This window comes from Cyanistes caeruleus, chromosome 17 (genome assembly GCF_971803275.1).
Source record: "Cyanistes caeruleus chromosome 17, bCyaCae1.hap1.1, whole genome shotgun sequence".
Lineage (NCBI taxonomy): Eukaryota > Metazoa > Chordata > Aves > Passeriformes > Paridae > Cyanistes > Cyanistes caeruleus.
Genome location: NC_141717.1, coordinates 12,180,002 through 12,203,855, shown reverse-complemented (window position 1 = coordinate 12,203,855; position 23,854 = coordinate 12,180,002). Strand labels below are relative to the sequence as shown.

General features: G+C 40.8%; 1 protein-coding gene across 3 annotated transcripts in view; it reads left to right on the top strand.

The window, feature by feature from the left end:
• The window catches only part of MAD1L1 (mitotic arrest deficient 1 like 1), a 346,167-nt gene that overhangs the window by 70,963 nt on the left and 251,350 nt on the right, over positions 1 to 23,854 (top strand). The gene's annotated exons all lie outside the window — the stretch shown is intronic.

Here is a 23,854-nt window from a genome sequence, read left to right as displayed (position 1 = left end):
TCAGTGCAGATCAATCTGGCTTTAGGAGCACGATCAAACCATCCTTTCAGTTTCAGATCAGATTTACGATGAAATGCCATATCAATACCTGTGACTGATTCTTGAGTTTCTATTAGATGAGAACTCCTGTGCCACAGGTGTGTGGAGGACAAGGTGGCTTCTTAGCCAGGCTCTGGATCAGAGACACTTTGACTCAGAGCACTGCAAGTCAATTTAAATCCTAATTAGAACATGGAGAAGCTCCCCTAAAAGGCTGCACAGGGGTCCTTGGTGTGTGCTGAGGCTCAAAATGAAAAGCCATTGCCTGGTCTTTTCAGTTTGCCAGTGGTGTGTCCAACCCAATGTCTGATTGATTTTGTCTGACACACAAGTGTAAATTTTTTGTCTGTGTGACTGAGGACTTAGCTCAATGTCAGTCACCCAGGGTAGTTTTATAAAGGGAAGGTTCAGAGACCTACTAGAAAAGAAAGGAGAAGATTCCTTTCTATTTTTCTTGTACAATTTAATTTGTTCTTGTATTACTCATAGGTGGAAGCCCTTGGGGCTTTTTTATTTGTCCTGTATTATAAAATGTATTAAACTCTTGAGTCCTCTTTGTGGCAGGGAGTCCAGTTGTTTAAACAAGTATAATTTTTGTCTCTTTGAGAGTGTTCATAGTTTTTAAAATAGAGTTTTTAAAATATTGAACTATTATCCTGTCCTGTCACCTTTTGATGAGCTTGCCTTTCAGTCAAAACTATATGCAGAAAAATAACTGCTTGAATTAATCAAAAGACTGTCTTTTAGTAGTGGATTGAGCCCCCCAGAGAATGAGTTATCTTCATTAAGTGTGTTTTTCTTTTGCTATATCTGTTGCCTTTTGGTAGCACCATTTGTCTTCAGCCTGTCTCGATATTTGCCTCAAAGCAACTCTCGGGTTAACAGCTAGTGTTAGAATGAATTATTAATATTGCTGGAGATACTGCTGGCTTGCAGACTAAAGTGTTTGAGAAGAGTCTGGAGCTACAGTACAGCTTCCTGTGAATGTCAGGGCTGCTTTACACCTACAGCAATTTTCCTGCTCTGTTTCTTAAGCCAAATCCTTGTTTCATCCCTGGTAGTTCTGTCCTCCTCTGTGCTGTGACCAGCTGGATGCCAGCCTGTCCTCATTCATATGCACCTCTGTAATTCCTTGCCTGGGCTGGAATATACAGCAATGTCCTGGAGTGTGAGTCTGCCCTGGGATTATAAACCACAGCAATTTCAGGCTCCTCAGCATGGTCTGTGGCACAGAAATCTGCTGATAAATTCTTGTACTCACCTCCCAGAGAATCCAAGGTCTCCAAGGTTTTTCTTCACCGCTCTTAATTATCAGTGTCTGGGATATTGAACAGACTGCTTGTAATGACATGTCAGCTCACCATGTAGAACAGAATTTTCTTAAATTTTCTTCAGGTTGTTAAAAAAAATCTCTCTCTGGCTGTAAACCCAACTCCCCCTTTCTCAGCTGAGCATCTAATTTGATATTACCCTCCATAGTAAAAATAACTTCACCAATTCTGTTTCTAATAGTTTAAGAAATAGGTGATGAATTAGAACAGGTTGCTCTTTGGGGATGGGAAGAGGGGAAGACCCAGAAACTGTGCCATGTGTCAGAGCTGCAGAGGCACACACTTGGTGCTGTGCTGATGGTGTGAGAAGCCAAGTGGAATTTGCTGTAGAGGGAGGAATCATCTCTTGCTTAAAACTCCATGCACTGCTGCAAAATTTGCTGGCCCCTGTGTTGTTGTTCTGGATCTAATTCAAAGCAGGATTAATCTTTTCCCTTACAAGATGCTGGCGTTTTGACTTCATTTCTTACAGATTAGGTTAAATCTTGTGCTGTGTGGGTAGGAAAGCATTGAAGTGCTGCAGCCCGTGGCTTCTGCTGGTGCCTGTGAGTGGGATAAGGGAGGAGTCCCAGGTCTGGGATGCTGATTCTCTGTAATGCTCCAGAGGCTGGGACCTTCCAGCATCCACATCACATTAAAAAGCAAACCAAAACCAAATCGGCCAAAGAACAAACCCACAAGCAACCGAGCAAAAAAGCCCGAACAACCCAAAGCCTGAAACCAAAAACAATGCTGCTGGTTCCTGTCAGGCTTTGCTGCTTAGAAATAGCCATCCAGATTTGGATTCACCTGGTTTCTGAGATCTGGAGCTTGTGTTTTATGTTAAATGCATTGGGGATGCTGGAATTAGATGTATAAGAATTTAGTAATGACATTTTTAACTTACCCAGGTAATGAAGTCAATTACTGAAACAGTTGCCTTAATAGAACTGATTATAAAATACACAACTAGAACTTTATTCCTGACATGAATTTAATTATTTAATTTAGGGCTTTTTCAAGAGATAGATTATGGCTGAAATGGTTCTGAGTGCTACTGTAACTGTTTGAGTTTTCCTGTCCTCTGGAAAAACATCTCTCAGTAAGGACTACAGCTTGACTTGGTGTCTGTGTTTGTTTGGCTGCTCACACCTGGGCCATTCTCCCTGCTTGTGTTACTCCTCTTCTTACTCTCTGCTTACTTTTCCCAGCAGTGCTTTGAGGTAAATCTTGCTGCTTCTTTTTTTAACAGATGAGGAGAATGAATGGTATTTCTTGGCATGTAGAATCTTTCTGGGATTTTCTTTTCTCCCCCTCATGCATCGGACGTAGGATTCACACGCAGAGCTGGAACCTGGCACCGCTGGGCTGTGTTAAATCCCTGAGCTCTGGAGTGCTCAGGCACTGTTATTCTTTTTGGTGTTCTTCCCACATTCCCTTCAAATGGGGGATGATCCATATGTGTTCAATACAGCTTTCCTGTAATAGGCCTCAGTGCCTGTAATAACAGATACTGCATGTCATGCAGCTGGGCAGTGAAACTCTGATCATTACTTATCTGAGCGCTGATGTTTTGCCCCAGGCAGCTGATTAGATAAATTCCTATCTTTATCTTTTAGTTTTCTAGATGTAAGCAGCATACTCCTTTCCCTGTGATACTTCTCTTGGAAAATTTTGCTCTGACGATTGTCTGGAGTGGTTTCTTAATCTTGTGTGGTATCAGTGCAGGGATCTAGAAGGGATCTGCAATTTCAGTTTAGATGAATCCTGCTGCAGCTACTGCTGCACCATCCCAGTGTCTGTGAGTGAGGTGCTGTCAGTATTTTCAGTTTGTGAGGGCAAACAGGAGTGAAATTGAAGTCAGCAGTGCCCTTTTCATCTTTTCTCCTGGGCACAGTGGAATCTTGCTCTCACAGGCACTCAAAGCCCATTTGGGTAGCAGGTTTATTTCCCCAATAATTTTCATCCAGACAGCTGCTTAAGGAGCTTTGAGCTCTGCTAGAATGTGGAATTACAGCTGGTTTTACCCATGACATGTCTCCATTTGTTCATTCTGGGGAGGGTTAGTTGCCTTCAACTCAGCAGAGTAACTCCAGGAGGGAGGTGAGGTGCAAAACCACATGGATGTGCAGATTTATGAAAATCAGGTGTTCTGAAAGTGCTAAATAACTGCAGCAGGGCAAATGATATTCCACAGTGACTGGAATATTTGGTGTTAACTTCTACTCTGGTTGGAGCAGTAGAGGTTGTGGGAGACATTCATCCCCCAGTGGTGTTATCTTGCTGCATTTTTGGATGTGTAGCATCACAGCACCAACCTGCTCGTAAATGTATAATTTAACGTTCTGAGACAGTAAGCTAACAACAAAATGCAGTTTTTAAAGTTCCCTCATCTTACAAATAAAACTTGGCAAAATAAAAAGGTAAAGTTTCATGCCTAGCTTAAGAAAATTAAACGTTTTTTCTTAGAATTTTATTCACATTGCCAGAACATAACAAAAATGTGGTTGTGTACTTGTTTGCTCTAATCATATTCTTTTGGTTTTGTCATTAATAATGTATTGTGAATATCAATTAAAAGCAAAGCAGAAATGCAGACTTTTCTCAGAGCCAATTGAGAATGAAACATTGTTTCAAAGGAATATTTTTCTAATTTAGGAGGGGAAAAAAAGCCGAATAATTCAAAGTTGGTGTGTGAGAAGTCTTGATAATTAGAAAATGATTCTTCCAGCTTGCAGCTGACAGGAGATGGTAAATCACATACATAAAAAGAAAGAAGAGAAAGGAGTGGAAAGTAAATTGTTAGCACTGTTCCTTAACTGATGGGAAAAGCAGGTAATTAGGTGATTTCTTTCATTTCCTGGCATGTGTAAATGAGAATCCATTAATAAGAGATCTGTAATATAAATGATAAAAATGAGAACAACAACAACAATAACAATGAAAAAAGATCAATCTGTCAGGTATGGTCTGGGTGTGAAGGCAGATGTTTCTGTCAGTGCTGTGAGTTGAATACTCTGAGGCAGCCTGGCCTGAAGGGTGATCGAGCGGTGGCAGGGCTCGAGATGTCACTGAAGTCACACCACTGAAACAGCCAACTCCTCCTGGGTGAGATGTCTCACTCTTTGGGCAGTGGAGCTGTGCCCAAATTCTGTTGTCTTTGAGTAGAAAAGGATGGGCTCTGTCAGTGCTGGACACTGCTCAGAGCTCAGCACTCCTTTCTTGGCTTTTCCTGGTGGGTTTGGCTTTGGTTAGTGAGCGAGAAACGATTCATGGCTGCATATCTTGAGCACTGGCTTTGTTCTCCTGAGCAAACTGGGAAGCAAACTGATGTACTGTGGTAGCCACCACCCCAGCCCTCAGTGAAAATACTTCCTTTGGTCCTTCTCTGGTTCTGCTGGCTCTGTCAGTGCTGAGAGCTCAGCCTGCGCCTTCTTTCCGTAGCGGGGGGATCGGGGATGGGTGGGTTTTAATCAGGCCTTTCCTTTTCCTGTTTGCACTCTGCTCCATTTTCCTATTAAATGGTGATTGCACATTGTTGAAGAAGGCAGTCAAGTGTAAATTTCATTTTTTGCTTCAGCTAATGTTGCTGTTAGAGGTGGCTTTGCACATCTGTGAATATTCCCTGAAGGAGGAGGAGAAGAATCAATAGATGTTCCAAAAAAAAAAAAAACCAAAACAAAAAGAAAGCAGTGGGAGAAATTTTGAGGTAGAAGAAACTGTGTTTTGGTACCAAAACTTCCTGTTTCCGTCTGCTTCTGATCTCTTGCTCTGAGTTTTCTTAGAGCAGACAGAGATGATTTGTGGTGTTTTTTCCTGGAGTCAGAGGCAGTGGAAGCCTCTTTTGAATAAAGGAATCTAAGTGAGGATGAAATCTTCCTTTGTGTCTTTTATTTGGGTTGTTATTTAAGTGAGAGAGTGTGCATTTAGTTTGAGGTGGGGGTTTCCAATGCTGCTTCTCTCACAGGTCCTGTTAATTCTCAGTGCACAAAGCACAAAGCTGGTGCTTCAATACAAGGTGTCAGCACATTCTGTCGATGCCAGGTCATTCCCTGTTGTATATTCACAATTTTCCTTTCCTAACGCTGCAGAGGAGACTCTGTTCCCCTTTTTTCAGTACTCCCTTACTCTGGGGCAATGTTTTTAGGAAGCAGGAAGTACCAGGTAAGCTTTTCCATCTCTTTGTGGTCACCCTGAGAGCACATCCCTCTAGATCTTGAGTTTGGAGTGACTTTATTATCCAGAGGGAGTTTTGTAGCTTCTTGACTGGTGCTCAAATTTCAGTACCAACTGTGGTTCATTTTTTGCATACATTTCACTGCTGGCTAGTCCCCTTTTATTATCACCTTTTCATTTGCCCTAAAGTCACAGCTGCTCATAGTGCTGAGCTGCTTCTTTCCTTCTGTTTTTCCCATCCTTTTACTCACAGACATTTTATTCATGTAGTCCCTTCTGTTTGCTATTTGTCTTCCTTGCTTAAAATCCAAGTGCTGGTTAGCTGCAGTCCCCAACCTGCCTTTTAAGCTGTAATCATGACTAAGGACAACAAGACAGTATTTATTTTCCTTGTTCCTTCCATTGTGTTTATATTCATTTATTAGCCTGTCTTTTAAATGAAAGGTGTTCTGTGCAGCTGCTGACTCTCTCCTCTGTCTCATAAAACTTCTCAGATACTCGAGGCTATAAAAACCTAGTTGTAATCTGGTTTGGGATTTTCTTTATAGATTTGTTACCTGTGTGCTGCCCGTAAAAAATGTGTTAAAATAATTTAATTTATTGTGAATTTTTGTTCATTTCTCTGCAGCAGTTCCTGCAGCCAGGTAAGATGTCTGCTTAGTGAAGAATTGCCTGGCTCTTCACTGTGTGGATGTGCATTTTCAGCACCTCAGCTTCCTTTGCGTGCTTTCTTATTGCTGTCTTTTTGCGTTCAGGAAAACACAGTTTTTTCTAAAGTTGAAGGTCTGTCTGTGCTACAGGAATTGGAGAGCAGCAAACAAAATCTGCAGGTGTTAAACAGCACATCATGATGAGTTGGATTAAATTTTGAGATACCTACAGAATAGGATGGTCTCAAAGTTCAAAAAGGGAGTGAGAACAATAAAGGAAGAAAAATACATTTTGGTTTATTGTTACAAAGATATCACATTTGATTCAAAAAGAGTCTGAGATAGAAGTTGCTGGGAAGATGGAGAATATCCTGCAAAAGTTTTGATATGCCTTTGTCCTGCTCTTGTAATTTCCAAAGACATCTGCCTTGGCTGCTGTTGAAGTGTGGGCTAGATTAGATTTGGTCTGACCCAGAGTGGCTGCTGAGAATAGTTCTTTTTGAGGAATAGCAACAGTCTTTATGAAATGGAATATTTGTGTACTCAGTGCAAAGTGTGGTGATGTACAAATGTTAACAATGTAGGTAGGTGTTCAGGAAATCCATCTTCTGCATGACAAGACAGTTAAGTTTCTGTACACCAGGAATATTCAAATAGGTTGCAAATTATCGACAGAGCAAATTCACTGTGCTTCAGAACCTGCTGGGTAAGTCACCTTACCATGCACAACATAACGTGGGTTTAATTCACCAACTGTTTAAATATGACATTCTTCACAAGGCAGCCTCAGCACTCAAACCTTTGGCGCATGTTAAATTTTAATGGAACATCTTCGATTAAAATGAAGCTTTTGGAGCTCACACTGTTCATATGCAAAAAAATGGTTATCGTCATAAAAATCCCAGGAGGGGAGCAGAAAAATGCAATAAAATTTCACACTGTTTAATGTTCATCACCCTCGGGTATCCAGTAGATTTCCACTAACTAAATGTGAATTCCATTTGCTTTAGTAGCTGAATCTGCTTTCTCAGGCAGCTTGCTTGTGCTGCTGCCCATGGAGTCTGTTAGGAGTGTCTTCTTTTGAAATGCCTTTGTGTTTCTTCAGATTTCTCTCTTTCCAAAATGCAGCACAGTTAAGTGAAGTGGTTTATTTCCAGTGGCATGTCTGAGCATCTTCCATGGGTTTGTTTGATCAGTTCTTGGCTGTGTTTCCTCCTTAGCTCTGCACAGAAGTTGCTTTGTGGCAGGGCTGTAAGGAAGCAGAAGTGCAATTCTTTGCTCTGCATTCCCTCCTTATTCCCTGCTAGATTGGTAAATCACAGCCATTTATTGGGAAATCTAATATATAGCTCAGTCCCATAAGGTTAATCTGTTTTATCTGATAAAATACACTGTGTTTTATTACCTGCCAACCTTGACCACAGGTCACTGAAAGTGCTAAGGTTATCAGAAGTCTGCTGATTGTTATTTTTTACCTTCTGGTCCGGATTCAAAATCCTTCCCCTCCTCTGTGCCCTGGGCTCCCCTGCCAGGACCTGTGTCCAGATTTCCCCTTGCAAAGAAGTTGATGCACCAGGATGGGTGGAAATCCAAAAAGCTTCTCCTGCAGATAGTTGTTCTGCTGTCACTGACCAGCACTGATTGCCACCTCGCTTCCCTTTGGAAAGCACAAGCACTGGGTGTTGTCTCCAGCATTGCCCAGTGTCTCAAGGCAGGGAATAACCAATTTCCCCATCCATAACACAGGAGCAGAACCAATTGGTTTTGTCTTCTCTCATTTCTCTTTTGTTGTCTGAAATTAAGGTGATTTTTCCCTCTGAGCTGGCTTTTCTGCAGACCTATATCTCTCATTTATTGTACTCTTGCACTGAGGCTACTGATACTGAGAGAAAAGTTTGCTCTGTCTTCTTTCTGACAGTTCTTTTATGACAATTCTTGGGCTTTTGGGAGATGTGGTTCTTTTTACTCTCTTTTTCAGAGGAAATATTGTTTGTGCCTGAAGGTTCTGTTGAGAAATGTCTGGGTTTTCAGTCTTGTATGTGTCTAGAGGTACCCACATCGATCCTACTGCCACATTTTTTGCATTTTATCATATAAACAGTGTACATAAGAAGGATTGTGCCATTCTTATTAAATATAGCATTGTACAGATGAGTAATAGAGGTACAGGGAGGTTAAATGAATTGCCTGAGGTTAAGCTGAAAGCCTAAGGCTCAGTGTGGCTTTGAACTTAGATCTGCTGAATCCCAGATAAGAGCTCTAACCTGTTAATTTTTCTTCTTAGATCTGTTCCTGCTGCAATTAATTTATAACTGTATCATCAAATGCAAAATATTTCAATGGCTAAAGACAAAAGAGTTATTTTATCAATTTTAGATGGAATTTACTTTTAAGAACTGGACAACCACTAATAAATATTTTCAAAGTATTATGGAAAATGCAAAATATATTGCTTTTATGTCTTAAGTCTGTCTTCAGGCTCAAGATATCCCTGATTCTGACTGTGCACACACAGTTTCCTGGGAGATTTTATATCCTGTTTTGGTTTTTTGAGATTGAAGGTGACCACTTGGCAGAGACCTCTCGCCCATGGTGACTGTGGTGAAAATCTGTTCTATCCCCTGGACAAGGACATGCAGTAACAGGAAAAGGCAGAATGGCTTTGAACTGAAGGATATCAGCTTTAGATTGGATATTGGGAAGAAATTCTTCCCTGTGAGGGTGGGCAGGCCCTGGAACAGGGTGCTCAGAGAAGCTGTGGCTGCCCTTGGATCCCTGGAAGCGTCCAAGGCCAGGTTGGACAGGGCTTGGAACACCCTGGGGCAGTGGAAAGTGTCCCTGCCATGGCAGGGGGTGGAGCTGGATGAGTTTTAATGTCCCTTCCAACCCAAACTGTTCCATGATTCCATGATCCACTGACTTGTTTGATCAAAATAAGGATACATCTTCCTAAGGTGGACTAAACTAACACTGTTGTTCAGCACTTCGGTTTTCCAAAGTAATTTTCCCTTTGAAGTGGTTTTGTTGGTTTGTTTTTTTCTTTCTTTAGTTTTAAAGAATAAATTTCTTTGCTTCCACAGTATAACTTTGGTGTTAATTGCTTATTTCCTGAAGCTTCAACAGGTAACTGACTGAGATTTGACTCTGGCAGCCCACAGCTCAGTGTGTTCTGAAGTGGCTTCTCATAGAATGCATTTTAAAAATGATGTTTTTTAAACCAAGTCACCTCACCACAAAATTTAGGATTTGAGACATTTGAATAGGAAATGGTGGATATACTTGTGGTATTTTTTAGGGAAACCAAGCTTTTGCCTGAGCTTCAAGATGTCCAGAGCCCATTTAGTACTGCAGGGAGATTAATTCCTTAGCACACTTTGGTTCTCAGAAGAACATAGAACCCCCTAGATTCAGTATGGTAACAGTCACTCTGGAATTTTCAGCTCAGACTGCAGGGGAATGTGTGTTTGTCTGCCTCCAAAATACTGTAGTAAAATTCACCATATTTTACAATATTGGGAGTTTTGGTACTGAGTTTTCACTGCTCAGAATGAAATTATGTAATAGATGCTGGAGGCTTAAATTTCTTAATTGTCCCTATGCATCAACTTATTTTTATAATTACTGTCTGTGTGTCAAAAAATTATTACTGGAAATAGATATCAAAGATCCTTTTCCCATTTGAATGAGCATTGCTAGCAGCTGTCATATATAGTATAAAAACTATAGAGGTAATTTAGCTTGGCCCAGCATTTCTGTTCTCTCTATATCAAAGTCTGCCATTTCAGCCTCATTTTCCTTGCAATGGGATTATGTACTTTATTACTTTCTGTGGGTAGAGGATGAAATTCTTCAGCCTTTGTTCAGTCTGTGCATCTTCCAAGGTGTGTCATGGTCTGAAGCAGGAGATTTGCAGCTGGGTTTAGTTAGAAATGACTCCTGGTTGCTCAGTCCCCATAATGACTCTGTTTGGATTTTAATGCCCTTGCACCTCAGCTCCCTGCATGGAAATAATGTGCTGTTTCACAAAGATGAAAGGGGAAGAAAATGGTTTTGTAATGTTTCTGCAAGAGATTCTCCTTGAAAAATGAGATGAGGAATTTGTGAATATGAAGGGCTCTTAGTATTTTGGCATAGAAGGGCTTTTTGTCTCATTTTAGGGGGGGGCTGTATTGTACTGTCTGACCATGGGAAATGTGAAAAAGAGAATTCTGTATATTATAAAGTTTTAATTCAAACTTGGTTCTTTGCCCATTTGGAAAGTAAGAATATTGGATCTGGAGTGTTTCTCACAAGTTAACTATGACATAGCAAGAATCTAACAAATTAGGAGGTTTTTTACCTTCAGTTTCAAGCACTTCATAATTTTTTTCATGTACAGAAAAGCAATTTGAGGGAAAAAATTAAGAAAAAAGGGACAAAAACATCAAATTCTGTGAGTAAGTCATTAGGATAGAACTGAGGGTCATGGATCTTGGTCTCTTCCTGTCCTGGTCCTTGGATGCAGAATTATGTGTTCTGCAGGCTGCATGTTGTGGCTGTGGCTGCTGACAGCTGAGAGCAGGTTGCTCATGGGAGAGCATCACTTCACACCTTTTTTCCCCAAAAAAGCTCTTTTTTCTGTTTCCTGGACTGGTACAGAGCTACAGGGGATTAGCTCTGTTCTTGCCAGCTCTTACCAGCTCCTGAAGCCCTTGGTCAGGAGCCACAGAGCTTTGGAAGGATCCCAAAACATGGTGCTACAACCTGAGCCCTGTTCCCTGTGCAGGACAGGCACTGCCAGGGAGCACAGCCAGAGAAAACCCAAAATGATGGGAACAGCCCCAACACCACCAGCCCAGGAGGGCTCTGGTGGGCTGTAGATGTAACACAAAGTTCATTTCCCCTTTTCCACTGATTTTTCCCACATCCAAACAATATCCCAGACTGGATTCCAAGGGTCTCTGTCTAATTCTCGTAACTGCTGTGATTCAGAGGCAGTTTTGGGAATGTCTTCTCTGGTCAGCACACTGTGGTGCCTGCCTTTGCTTTTCAGGCTTAATGTGCCTTGGATGGAAGCAAAGCAAAGATTATTTCTTTGTGTGTAAACACAAAAAATGTTGTCTTTGGTGTTTGCACACAAATGGGTGAGGGAGAATGCTTTCAGTGGGGCTCTGTGTGTGGAGTGGTTTTGTTTAACTGAGTGTTACTGCAAGCTTACAGTCGACTGAAAACTTCAATTTCTTCTTTCCTAAGCTGCACTGTTACCCACAAATGTAATATTTTATGAATTTATGTGCATATGTGCATACATACAGACTTCAGATTAGAGTCAAATGTATAATTAAACTAATATTCAATGTTTAAGCCCCTCAGTCAACAGCCTTCTGGTTATGGATGTATTTCTAAGCTGGACAGGTCAGCAGATGGGACAGTTGCTACAATTTTTGTGGTAGTTTCTGTCACCAGTCAAACTCTCCACTGCACAGGGGTTAGGGAATGAATACATTTGGGGAATATTCAAAATGGAGGGAAAATGCCAGGTTCTAGTCTTAATTCCAGGCACAAACCAGTTTCAGGACAGCTGGAAGTTTCCACTGAAATTATCCATTATGAAATACATTTAAATCTCTCTGGTTAATTAGCAGTGCTATCCACAGCAAACACATGAAGCGAATAGGAAATTTTCACTCTTGTTTTTGAGCCATGTCTGCAGGCAGTGTAAAACTGCACAGACCACGTGTGTGTCAGGGGACCCTCCCAAGCATATGAGCTCTGAATTTAACAGATTTTAAAATACTTTAAGGAGAGATGTGGCTGGATGAGAAATGTCAGTGTCTGCTGCAAACCAGTTTGGGCTGAATCTTCATTTGGATTGTTCTGAGGCAAGGAACCCAGCCCAGCACGTACACAACACAAAAAGAGTGGAAAAAGCTTGCTTGAGATACAACCTTTGCTTGAAGATTAGAATATAAACTAATCTCCTCAGCTGTTCTTTAAGAGCAGACTAAGCTTTGTATTAATGCAGTCACAGTTGATGTGACACAGAGGAAAGCAAACAGGAGACTGAGAGCCTACCTTTAAAACAGTAAATTAGATGTTCCTAAAGGCAAGACATTTACAGCTATTATAGTCTCATATTTATTTGCAGTCTCATTTTCCTTGCACTTGCATTTAGATCTACTGCTATGCTATTAAATGTGATATTAGGTGGCTTTGCCCTGTTTTTGGAGGCACTGGGTTTTCAGATTGATTTTTTAAAATGCAGGGCTACCAGCAGAACCTCGTATTTGATGATACTCAATATCTCTGATGGTTTTTTAAAAAAAATCAATGTATACTGAATCTTGTGCAAACCACACTAATTTCTTCTAATGAAACTGTAGGGCTGACACCTGTAATCTTCTCAGCAATCCAGATTTTACCTTTTGGAGGCAGAACTCTTGCACACAGCGCTGGTAACTTCTGCTACCTAGGATTTCTGTCTGGCCCCCACTTGGAAAGATGGTGAGAATAACCACAATTTGTTGATGTCAAATTGATCCAAGTTTTCAGGATTCAGCAGGGAATCTCATGAAGGCAAGCAAAGATTGTTCAGGCATCTGCATAGATTAGTTTTTCCTCTCTTCAGGAGAGGAAAATCTCTGTCCTGGCTGCAAGATTTGTCTTGGGATATCAGTGGAGACAGGCACTGCAATTAGCTTTATATAAATAAATTTGATGTTATTTAACACTATTGCTTATGATGTTTCTATAGAAGCTTGGAGAAAAAGGGGAATAGCTACTGGAAGTTGTTTGAATATTCAAATATTGGTACTCTGTCTTCTGATATTATTCATGGAGTAGACCCGGAGCAAACTCTGCTCGTGTCACTGCCCTGCTCTGCACCAGCTCAAACCTGCCAAGTGCTAAATGCAGGATTTTCTACTTAACAGCCTGGTCTAAGACCTCATAGGAAGCTTATATTTGCTTGTTGAAACCGAATTGCCAGCAGTTTTCTTAGGGAATTAAAAAGAGTTTTAAAAAAGCCCCACCAATATGAAAATTAAAATCCAGGAACGTGCCAATCTAGGCCATGCAGGCTGCGGCCCTGCCCCACATTTAAAATAAATGCTGAGGACCTGGTTAAATTTAGTCCTCAGTTGTGGTGTGGGCAAAACTGAAGTTCTTTCTCTTATGTGCCTTAGGTTAAAGTAGTTGTATTTTCTGTTACAGCTTTGGAGTAAATAAACACTGGGTACCAAAATAAGCTGGTAGTAGGCCTGTGTGCTGAAGCAGGCTCAGAGTGGTTATGAGTGGCCTCATAACCAAAGGAAAATTCCATACTTTTGGTATTGTACAATTGTTTCCTGAATTGCTGGTATGTCCCAGAACATTATTCTTGCATTGTATCTAAAAACCAGGCATTACTCTGTGCATTCAGTCATGGTTGTTATTGCTTGTCTCCCACAGTGTAACTGGAATTTTGGCTGTCCATGTGGTTAAATTAGGAAAGGATATGTTTTAATTTCAGATGCAATCTTGTATTTCAGCTTAATACTTTAATTCAGCCTTAAAAAATCCACTCTGAGCACATGACAGACAATATCTTTTTGCTCAGTCTTTGCTCTGTGGATGGTGGTGTTAGAAAATCAAATATAAGTTTCTCCTCTGCTTTAGAAATATCCACTTGCCCACATAAGCTTTGTAAGTGTTCTCTGTGCTGTAGTTAACAATGGTGGTTTGAAAGCTCAGTGCAATGTAAATGTTGGATTGTGCCTGCATTCTCTTTAATTCCAGTGCTTTTATCCCATGTACTGCACCACAAATTGATGAACTATTTCACAAATCCAATTAAAAAAAAAAAGAAAGATGAACTCGTGAAACTGGTTTTATTCTGTAAACACTACTGGTAAAATACAAACATTAATTCTTCTTAAAAGGATTCTTTAATCGATAGAAATGTCTCTGTACATTTTTTACAAAACTATTAAAATAGTCATTTCCCTAGACTGTCCTGCCTTAATAGAAACACAAATATTGGAACATGAAGGTCCTGAAAATGAGAGCATGGAATGAATTGGTTATTGTTGTCTAGAGCTAGAGAAGGATCAGAAAAATACTGATGAAATCAGCCAGATTAGGGGCTTAAAATATTCCTGTATGAAATTTGTCATAAGTAATTATAGGCTTATGGATTTTCAAATCATTCTCAGGTTGTAAATGTATAAATGCTATCAGTATCTAATAGTTGGAGCTATGAAATCAATTTTCTCTAAATAGATTAATGAATTCAACTAAAATTGATTGACTGATTGATTGATTGAAGTGATTCCAAGTAGACACGTCAATATATACTCATTTTGAGTACTAAGAATGCCATAAAATTAGCCAAAGACCAGAAAATATTTACTCATTTGGGCATGCATGCCATTAAAGCATGATCCTCTACAGTATAGAATACTTGGATACTTAAGCAGGTTCCAGGGTTTGCTGTTTACTGTTTTTATTCAATTTGAGAATAACTTTGAACAACCACAACATCAAAGAAAAACCTCTCCCAGATTATCAGTCTGTCAGTTCAGCCAGTGTACATGCACAAAATAACTTCTGTTAAATCCTGGTGATTTTTTGTGTGTCTTTACTGTACTCTCCTTGTTTTTCCTTGTCTGGCTTACTTGCTTGGGTGTTTTTAGTTATTATTTCTATTTTATTGGGTTTTTTTCATTGATTAAAAGAATAAAGAATGAAGGCCATATAGAGTTGCTGTGCTATATATAACCTCACGTATCTGTAGCAATTTAAAAAGCCTGGGAAGCACTTGCTGGCTGTTCCTGCTGACAGCTGCATACAAAGGAGCCCCTGCAAATATTCTTTGCTTTGGAACATCACCTGTAGCTGGTGCAGCTGCTCTGTGCAAAGCATCACCAAATCACAGTCAACCCACAAGGAACTCTGCTGACATTCAGGGGTGACACTGTTGCTGTTGATGGAAAGAGATATTTTCTGTATTCTTACAAGCTTCTTGTGAATTTGCGAAGCTTCTTGTGAAATTATCACTTTTTCTGCTTGAGGTCCATTTTAAAGGTTTTAGAAAAAGACTTTTTTTTTCCCCCCTCACTGTGTTGATGAATTTGGTGAGAGGGTTTGCTTAAGGTATTTGTGCAAAATTGATTAAATCCTTAAATTTTAAAAATTCAAAGTTATTTTTTGCAACACTTTCTGTTAATGAATCCACCTAGACTAATACTCCAGTGTTATTGCAGTATTTGAGTGAAAGCCCTTATGTTAACAATGGATTCCTCATTTTCAGCAAAAACCTTGCTTTGCTTTGCCTTATACTGCTAAAATCTGGTTTACACAACCTACTAGTAAGATAATTTATTGTGTCTTGTCTGTTTACATTTCTTCATCCTTCAGTAAACTTTATTTTCTGTACTGTTGAATGAAATCTGGGCAAAAATCCCACCCTTTCTTCTGGGCCACTGGGTACATTTCTGCTGAAATACCTGGAGTGACCCAAGTGGCTGTGACTCGTAAATCCTCCTGCCTCAGAGTGAATTAAATGACGAAGGAAAGAGCTGCCAGACATGGATTCTTGATCACTCCTTTCTTCTTTCCAAAGAGAGGCCAGGACAGCAGAATTCCCTGACTGAAGATGACGGCTGCTGAAGTTAGATCTGGGTACACACATGTTGGGAGTGTTTCAGCAAGCAGTGACAGAACTCAGGAGTCTCAGATTTTACTCAGACCAACGCCTTCTTCCCCATTTCTTGTCATTCCAGACATCTAACAGACTCCTGAATAAAGGGTACAAAATTGTTTCTTCTTTTACATTTAGTTCTTCATCTTCCTTGCTTCATTTAAAGCTGTTTTTCTGATCTGCATTTGTGTTACCGTTTGTTCCCTCGGGAGTGATTAGATGGTGCCAAAGCACAGAGAGCAGAGTCCTTGAAGCAGCTGAATGGGGAAGACACTTTGCTACGATAAAAGTGCCCTGGGACATGAATTGCTTTAATTAAAACCCTCAGGCAAAAGTTACAAGTCTCAAAGTACATCTCATGTAAATCAGATGGCAGTTCCTCACTGTTTTTTAATGTTGTTTGATGTGTATTACGGCTGAGCAAATCTGTTTTGCAGCAGTTATACACCTACAGTATAAATCTATATTTTCATATTGCCCTAAAGATGTTAAGAAGCCTCTTTATGCACAAGAGTCAGAGCCCCAAAAGCAGCTTTCTGTGAGTGAGAGCAACAGTTGGAGGCTAAACACTGTTAAATTGACTGTTAAAAGAAGTGATTGTGCAGTAACTTTGGAAGTGGGAGTCTCTCTAATGGATTGCAGAAGTAAACAAGTTTCTCCAAGACCTCCTGTGATTATACACACAGGAAAAGCCCAATCAGAGAAATCAGACAGCATTTAAAAATATGAAAAAAATTGATACTTGCAACTCTTGTAATGCTACAGAGGATAAAACAGTGCTGATATTATTTAATATGCATTAGTAAGTACTGTGTTCTTGTCTCTCTCTCTCTGTACATATATATATATATACATTTATACACTGCACATATAACTGTATATATATTTCAGGTGCAGGAATTTTGTAAATCTCTACCAGCAGGGAGATGCCAAGCTCTTATCTGAGAGTTTCCACTCAATATCCCACTGAGGCTGTGGTTCCCTGTCATGCCTCAGGTTGCACTGGAGAGCAAAACACCCCTCTCCCTCTCCTCTCCCCCCGCCAAGTGTCTGATACTAAACCTTAGGAATAATGACAAAAATGATTCATTATTAATAAGTTAACCTAGACTATATAAGGCTTGACTTCTTCTGTCTGCCTTGCTGATTTTGATGTGTATTTCCCTTCCAGAGAAAAAGAAGATCCTGCACAGAATAGCCACGGGGTTCTCTTTATAAGATGTCTGCTTCTGCTTAAGTGGGCTGATGGTAGATTGGAAGCATTTCATTGCTGCTGATGGCAAAGTGATACTTCATACTTCACTGGAGATTTCTGAACTCCATCAGTCCTTTACTGCTTGCAGTCAGCATGGTTTAGCAGTTGAAGATTAAGGCTAGAAATAAAATAAATTAGGGAAAAAAAAAAAAGAAGGAGACAAAATTTCAACCCTGCCTCTGTGGAGTTTCTCTGCCTGGCAGTGGAAAGTTTGCTCACCTTCTGCATTAATATTTCACTGTTACCAAAATGGCTACATCTGCCTTCCTTACAGAGTGTGAAACAGGTGAATACTCTTACACTATCTGGGTAAATGAAATATCATTTGGATATCTCAGTTTAATGTGCAGGACATTCATCAGCAGGACACTTCATATCTTCAAATACTGTACGTGTAAGTGTTGTTATTTGCACAAAGGCAAATTAAACTTATTTATCCCCAGTGTATTCCCATCCCTGTTAACATCCCAGATATTTGCTTTGTGAATTTCCTTTATCAAAACTCCTAGGTTGTCCTCTGCTGCCACAAAATCCTTCAATTGCCTTTCTTTAGACATCTGGTGGTATTAATTGTTTGGTGGACCTCAGACAAGAGTATTCTGCCCAGTTACATGTCTGGCTACTGGTGTGGCAGCAAGTATTATTAGCAATTATTGTTGGGTATTGATTTGCATTTTCCAGCTGCCTCTCTTCAAAGATCATTAATGAGCCATGTAGTGATTGGTTTTTTTCCCAGCAGCTTCAGTAGAGATTGATGTAAGCAAACTCAAACCACCAGGGAGATGTCCCTAAACACCAGTCCTGATTATCTTGCTCTGTGTCCCACTGGCAGCAGGACTCTGTGCCTGGTGTGTGGTTGGGATTGGTGGTGGGATTTAGGTGCAGGCTGGTGGCTCTGTTTAATTTTGGTTGTTCCTGCTCTGCTTCCCTGTGATGGAAGATTGGTGTCTCCAGGGTGTGAACGTTGGTGTAGTCTCTGTCCTGGGCATGTATAAGGTCATCGATTTATGGTTGTATGAGGCTCTTCTCCTCTTGTAGACAAGCTGGGTCACCAGGTCCCACATCCTGCAGTTCTGTGGCTCCTGTGGCTGATGGAACATGGTGTTGTTCTTGCCTCTGGTGAGAGAGGGGAGTTTGTATAGGAGATTTGCTCAGTACCTTGCTGTGCTGTGTAAGCAAAGAATCCTTCTATCAATTCATACAAGAACTAACCCTGCCTTTTTAAAGGTCATTTCTGTCTCAGTCAGCTCTTAAAGTTCAAGAGGAAATAAACTGCTTAGAGTTGGCATTTTTCAAGTCAAGTGTCAACTTTTCAAGCCCCCGAGCCAGTGAATGTGGAGGAAGGAGAGATTAATAAGTGAGCTGCTTGCTTGATACAGTGATTGTGCAGAAATGTTTCCTTTTTTCTTTCCTCTTTATGGGGCTTTGGAATGAACATCATTGAAATATCTTACTTTCTCCTTTTCACTTTGCAATGCAAAAGTACCCAGAGCTCTTTAGAAGTGCTTCTTTTCTCATTAGTCCGGTGACAGCGAGTGGAGTTTGTCAGCTCCACTGAAGTAGGACACAAGGAACATTTTATGACATTGCCAATACCTAAAAGCTCCTTTAACCAGAGATTCTTATTATCCAGTGGGAACAAAACTCTTCTCTCAGAAAGCAGCTGAAGGCTGAAGTCTCCGAGTAGGTGCCTGCCCTTAACTGCATTGACGCCTTTCCCATGCAGGGGATGGTGGATCGATAAGGAAATAACCAGGAGGAATGGGCTGCATTAATCAGGTACAATGGAGGCAGCAGGGGAGATGATGAGGGAAGACAGGTGGCAATCGAAGGATGTGCTGAGCACAGCCCATCAATTGGCTGCCAAAGTGCCTCTATCGAGCGTGGGGAGCGTGGGCCGGGGGGGACCAGCTCTAATTGTGCTGATGGGCAGCTCCAGAGAGAGCCAGCTGTGTCTCCCAGTTATTGCCTTGGGGTTTTAGTTTTGGTCTTGGCAACTTTATCTTGCCAATTTGTTTTGCTGGCCCACCTAAGCTCCCCCTGAAGGTTTTTTTCTTTCCATCCTAAAGGAGTTTGCAGAAGTAAACACATTAGTGGCATTGTCTTGTCACGCTTTGCTTTAAATGAGGTGTCATGGTAAGAACAGTTTTTGAAAGTGACAGATAAATCAGCCTTGCCAAGTATCTGCATGGTTACCCTATCCTTGGAAGTGTTCAAACCAGGCTGGATGGGGTTCTGACAGCCTGGTCTAGTGGAAAATGTCCCTGCTGGTGGCAGGAAGGTTGGAATGACATGATCTTTAAGGTCCCTTCCAACACAAACCATCCCATAATTCTGTAGTATTCCAGACCATATGATGTCATGCTCTGCTGGGCTTAAACTAAGACAGTGATGAATGGAAGTGCCACAGGGCTGAGGGCAGAAACTTCTCCCTACACCTCTTGAATTCATGACTATCATTCTGCCCCTCCAACATGGGGCTGGTTGATGCAGGATTTATGGTGCCAACTGGCTGATATCAATTGCATGGAACAGAACATTTCTTTTTGAGTGATGCAGAGGCAAAATTACTTGGTTGCCACATCTTTATTCATTTCCTTGTCACAGCAAAAGAAGGGATCTGATTTGTCTGTGATTGTAGTGATTTTGAAACCTGAAACTGCTGTATAAAGACTATTTACATGCCCACCTAACTGGTTTCTCTATGAGTATTCATGACAAAAAGATTGCCTTGAATGTAGTATTGTTTTATTAAACACTTAAAAATATCGATGCAGAAGAATTGATGTAACAGGGCTATAAATGCAGTTGTTCTGGCAGTTCTCCTTCCATGGTGACAGCTTTATTCCCCTTGCCTTTTATTGGTTTATGAGTTCTTTGAACTAATTTGGGGGATTAAAGTTAGAGGAAGATAGGTTTCTGTGCCCTGCATGTAAATCCTAATAATGTCAACAGTCCAGTGGAAGACTGAAATAGTGCTCTGGATTTCTAGGTGAAAAAAGGAAAACAAGCATCCACGGGATGTTTTAGGAATGGGGTTAGCAGCACTTCATTGTAAATCTGATTTAGACATATCCTTTCCATGGGGAAAAAAATTTACAGCTTGGAAACGGGGTCTGAGGAAGCCTTTTGCCTCTGCTCAGCTGCCCAGACACAGCAGCCCTACACATTCCCTGGGTTTGCAAAGAGAAGGGCTGCACAGCCAGTGCAGGAGGAGCAGGAGATATTCCTGGTGTGACAGCCGAGCTTGGAGAGATCCCAGTTTCTTTAGTCTCATTATGTGACACCAGATGGCTGGAGACCAGCTCTTCTCTGCTTTGTGGGTCTGCCTGTGCTTATGTACATGCCCAAAATGGATGTGTATGAGAATGTAAAGTAATATAATTGGGATGAAGCTTACCCCACAGTGGATGGTTCTGGAGCAGATTCTAGCTCTACTGTTTTGCCTCATTCTTGTTCTTAGATATATGGTTTTGCTTTTATGTTTCGTGGGGTTTTTTTGTTTTGTTTTGTTTTTAAATATTTTAAGTACTATTTTTCCCATGAGGAAAATAGGTACTTGGAAGGCAAAATCAGGATTGCAAGGTGAAGCTCTCAGGGGGTAGGAAATCCCAAATTCAAGCCACTCGACACCTCCTTAGCTTGGTTTCCTGTAGCATGCAGCATTCTTGTTTCACTTGGCAGAGATGGTTGATTATGTTGACTTAATGAGCAGCTATTAATGCTCTTCTACAGAAAAATTTAATAATTTATTAGTTACTTCTTATGCTAGTTCTGTTTTACCAGATGTAAACTGAGGAGAAGGTGTAGCCTTATTTTTGGAGATGCCAGTATGGAATATTTAGAACATGTTCTTTCAAAACACTTATTCAAGGCTTCATATGGCCTGAGTAGCTGCTGCTGATTTCAGCAGCTGTGTCAGTGCCCAGCACTGGAGCTCAGCACCAGGGACTGCCTTGAAAAGGTCATGGTATCACCAGGAGCTCTGGCAGAGGCAAGAATTGGAAACATTTTTTGTTTGGGAGACTTTCAGTTGCCTTTATGTGAGACCATTCTCTTCAAGCACTTTCTGTGCTTCATTAATCTTCCAAATTCTGCAGCAAATGAGGCAGAGATCCTGCAGAAAACAGATGCAGTTAGCAGTGAATCCTGATTTGTTGTTAGAGCACGGTAGAAAAGATCCAACACTACCATGACGTGTTGTTTGTGCCCAGAGATGTGGTGACACTTGGAAAATCCATGCTTACAGGTTATTTGGTCATGGAAATTTTAAGATCTTTGCAGACTTGAAATGCATCCATATTGAGGATTTAAGGATTAGCAGGTCTGTTACAACACTGTGCTTAATATGGCTTGGGTCGTGGTAGACTGCTTTGACATGAGCTGAGTGGGAGGCACATATGAGATGGAGTTAAATTGGTGCTTGTGAGGAAGAAAAGCCAAGAGCAGCAGTCTGGCAAAGTGCTTGTCACAGATAGCTGAGTGACTTTTCAGTCATTCCTTTGTTTTTATTTGTGCCAGTGTCCCATGGGTTAATGCTGGGGGGTAGCACTTAATTGTTTGGGTTTATTTGTTGTCAACAAGTAACACTACAAATTCTCTTCTGAGTCCCCAGTGAAAACTGAGACAAGTTTTCATCACATAACCTGGAGGGATTTTCACTGACAAAAACCTGATGCTGAAATGCTGAGCCATAGCTTTGGATTTTAGCCAGAGTTATGGTGAGGGTCCATCACCGAATTGTTCTGCAAAAAATACATTAGACAATTGTGTTTCTGTAAATTTGTTCAGGTAGTGTTAGTTTCAGATATTAAAAAAAAAAAAAAAAGAGTGACTGAGCAGTAATATACAATCCTCATTTCAATCCTCATTTCACTGTGGAGTACTGTAATGCACATTGGAAATGAGGTCTCATTGGAAAAGGTAATTTGAAACAGATCCACGGAACCTTCACAAAGCTGTAATGAGTCACCAGTCTGTGAGGACTCACTTGCTATATTGCAGTGGAGGGTTTAATGTTTTGTTTTTCTCATCTAAACACTTTGACCCTTCTTATTTTATTAAGATAAGCCATTATCTAACTGTCAAGAGCCTAGAATTTCAGCAGATTTGTTTGCTGACAAGTTGGTTCAGCACGACCATTCTCCTACTCATTTCTTTCACCACTTCAAGCAAATTTCCCTTTTTTTCACTCCTCTTTATCAGTTCTTTATTCTTTAGAGCTCCTCAGCTCTCATGCTATTCCCAGATGATTTTCCCACTCTCTTGATAAGTGTTGGTTGGAATGTATAACAGAAATTGGAAATATTCTTAGTCACTCGTGGTGTTCATGTTACCAGTTGTCTGTGTGGTGTGGAGAGTTGTCCCAGTGACTTGGCAGCTTACTGGGAGAGAGAAGAGTTATAATGTGCACTTTGTAAAGCAGATAATACTGGATTGGGTTGAGAAAACTGCAATGCCTTCACTTGTGACTGTGCAACAAACTGAAATCCTTGGGATGTTTCTTTGGGACCTCATCCCTGTAGTGAGGGAGCAGCAGAAAATATTAGTACAAAAAAGAGTGAGAAGTTTTGACTTTCTTCATCATATTGAGTCAGCCTCCAGCCCACAAGTGTGATTATAGATTGGGAGCTGGTGGGGCCAACTTCATTATTCATTCTGGTTCTGCCTGAAATGAAAACAAGGCCAGTTTTCTGTGTCACACTTCAAGGTCAGATGAGAGTATTTATTATTCCTTCTCTGTTTATCTGTGAATGCAAATTGAATTTAGTGATTCAAATTGATGAAATGTTAGAAATATAAAACTCATCAGAGCCGACACGAAGAGAAATTACTGGGTAGAGCTGGCCAGTGACTTCACCAGCCCATGTACAGGGCTGTTTTGATTAGTAATTATTTCAGTCTTTGGGTTTTCTCATTCAGAGTTTTGTTTCAGTTGTTGTCATTTTTGTTTTCAAAGAAAAAAGTGTAATAACACTTTGAAGCATTTAGAATTTGAATTAGATGATGGAAATGAAGCCAGCTGCAGAGAGGGTGCTTGGATCCTGTCTGGAGAAAAGGTTTCCTTTCAAAATTCTTCCTTGGGATTGTTCTTTGGGGGCTTGTTTTCCTCTCTCCTATGACAGTTCCCTTTCTCCAGTATTTTACTCCCTTGTTCTTGATGCCCAAATCTGGGTGAGGGGTGATAGGGAAGGGAGCAGACATTTGGCATCTTCAGGTGATGAACATGCTCCACATGTTCCTTCCTGACAGCATCATCCACAGGCTGACCTTCCTCACTAGCCAGGGCTGTTAGGAGAGCCAAAATTAGGAGCTGCAGAGGGAACCAAATGAGCACAACTCCTGATGGAATAATGGGAGTGGAGATGCTCCTTCCCAGCTCCCTGCAATGCGTTTTGAGCAGTTCAGTGAACATCTTGGCTTGGCTTGGTGGGTCAGTCTGTGCTCAGAGGGCATCTGTGGGCCTTCTATTCTCTAAGTGTAGGAAAGACACCTTTAACTTGTTCTTCTCTCAGAATGGGAGTGGGAAATCCTTTCCAGTGAGTTCCCTTTTAAAACAGTCTGTCCTCCACGCTTGCCAAATGCCACATGCAATTGATGATACAGGGAGAGATGACATGTGCTGTACTGGCTATAAGCAGTGTTAATCATCACAGAGGACTCTTGGTTTCAACTCCTGCTTTTTAATTACTTGCATTTTAGTAAGAACTTTTCGTATTTGCTTTTCTCCAAGCACTGCAAAGGGAATCTGTTTGCTGAGAGTGTA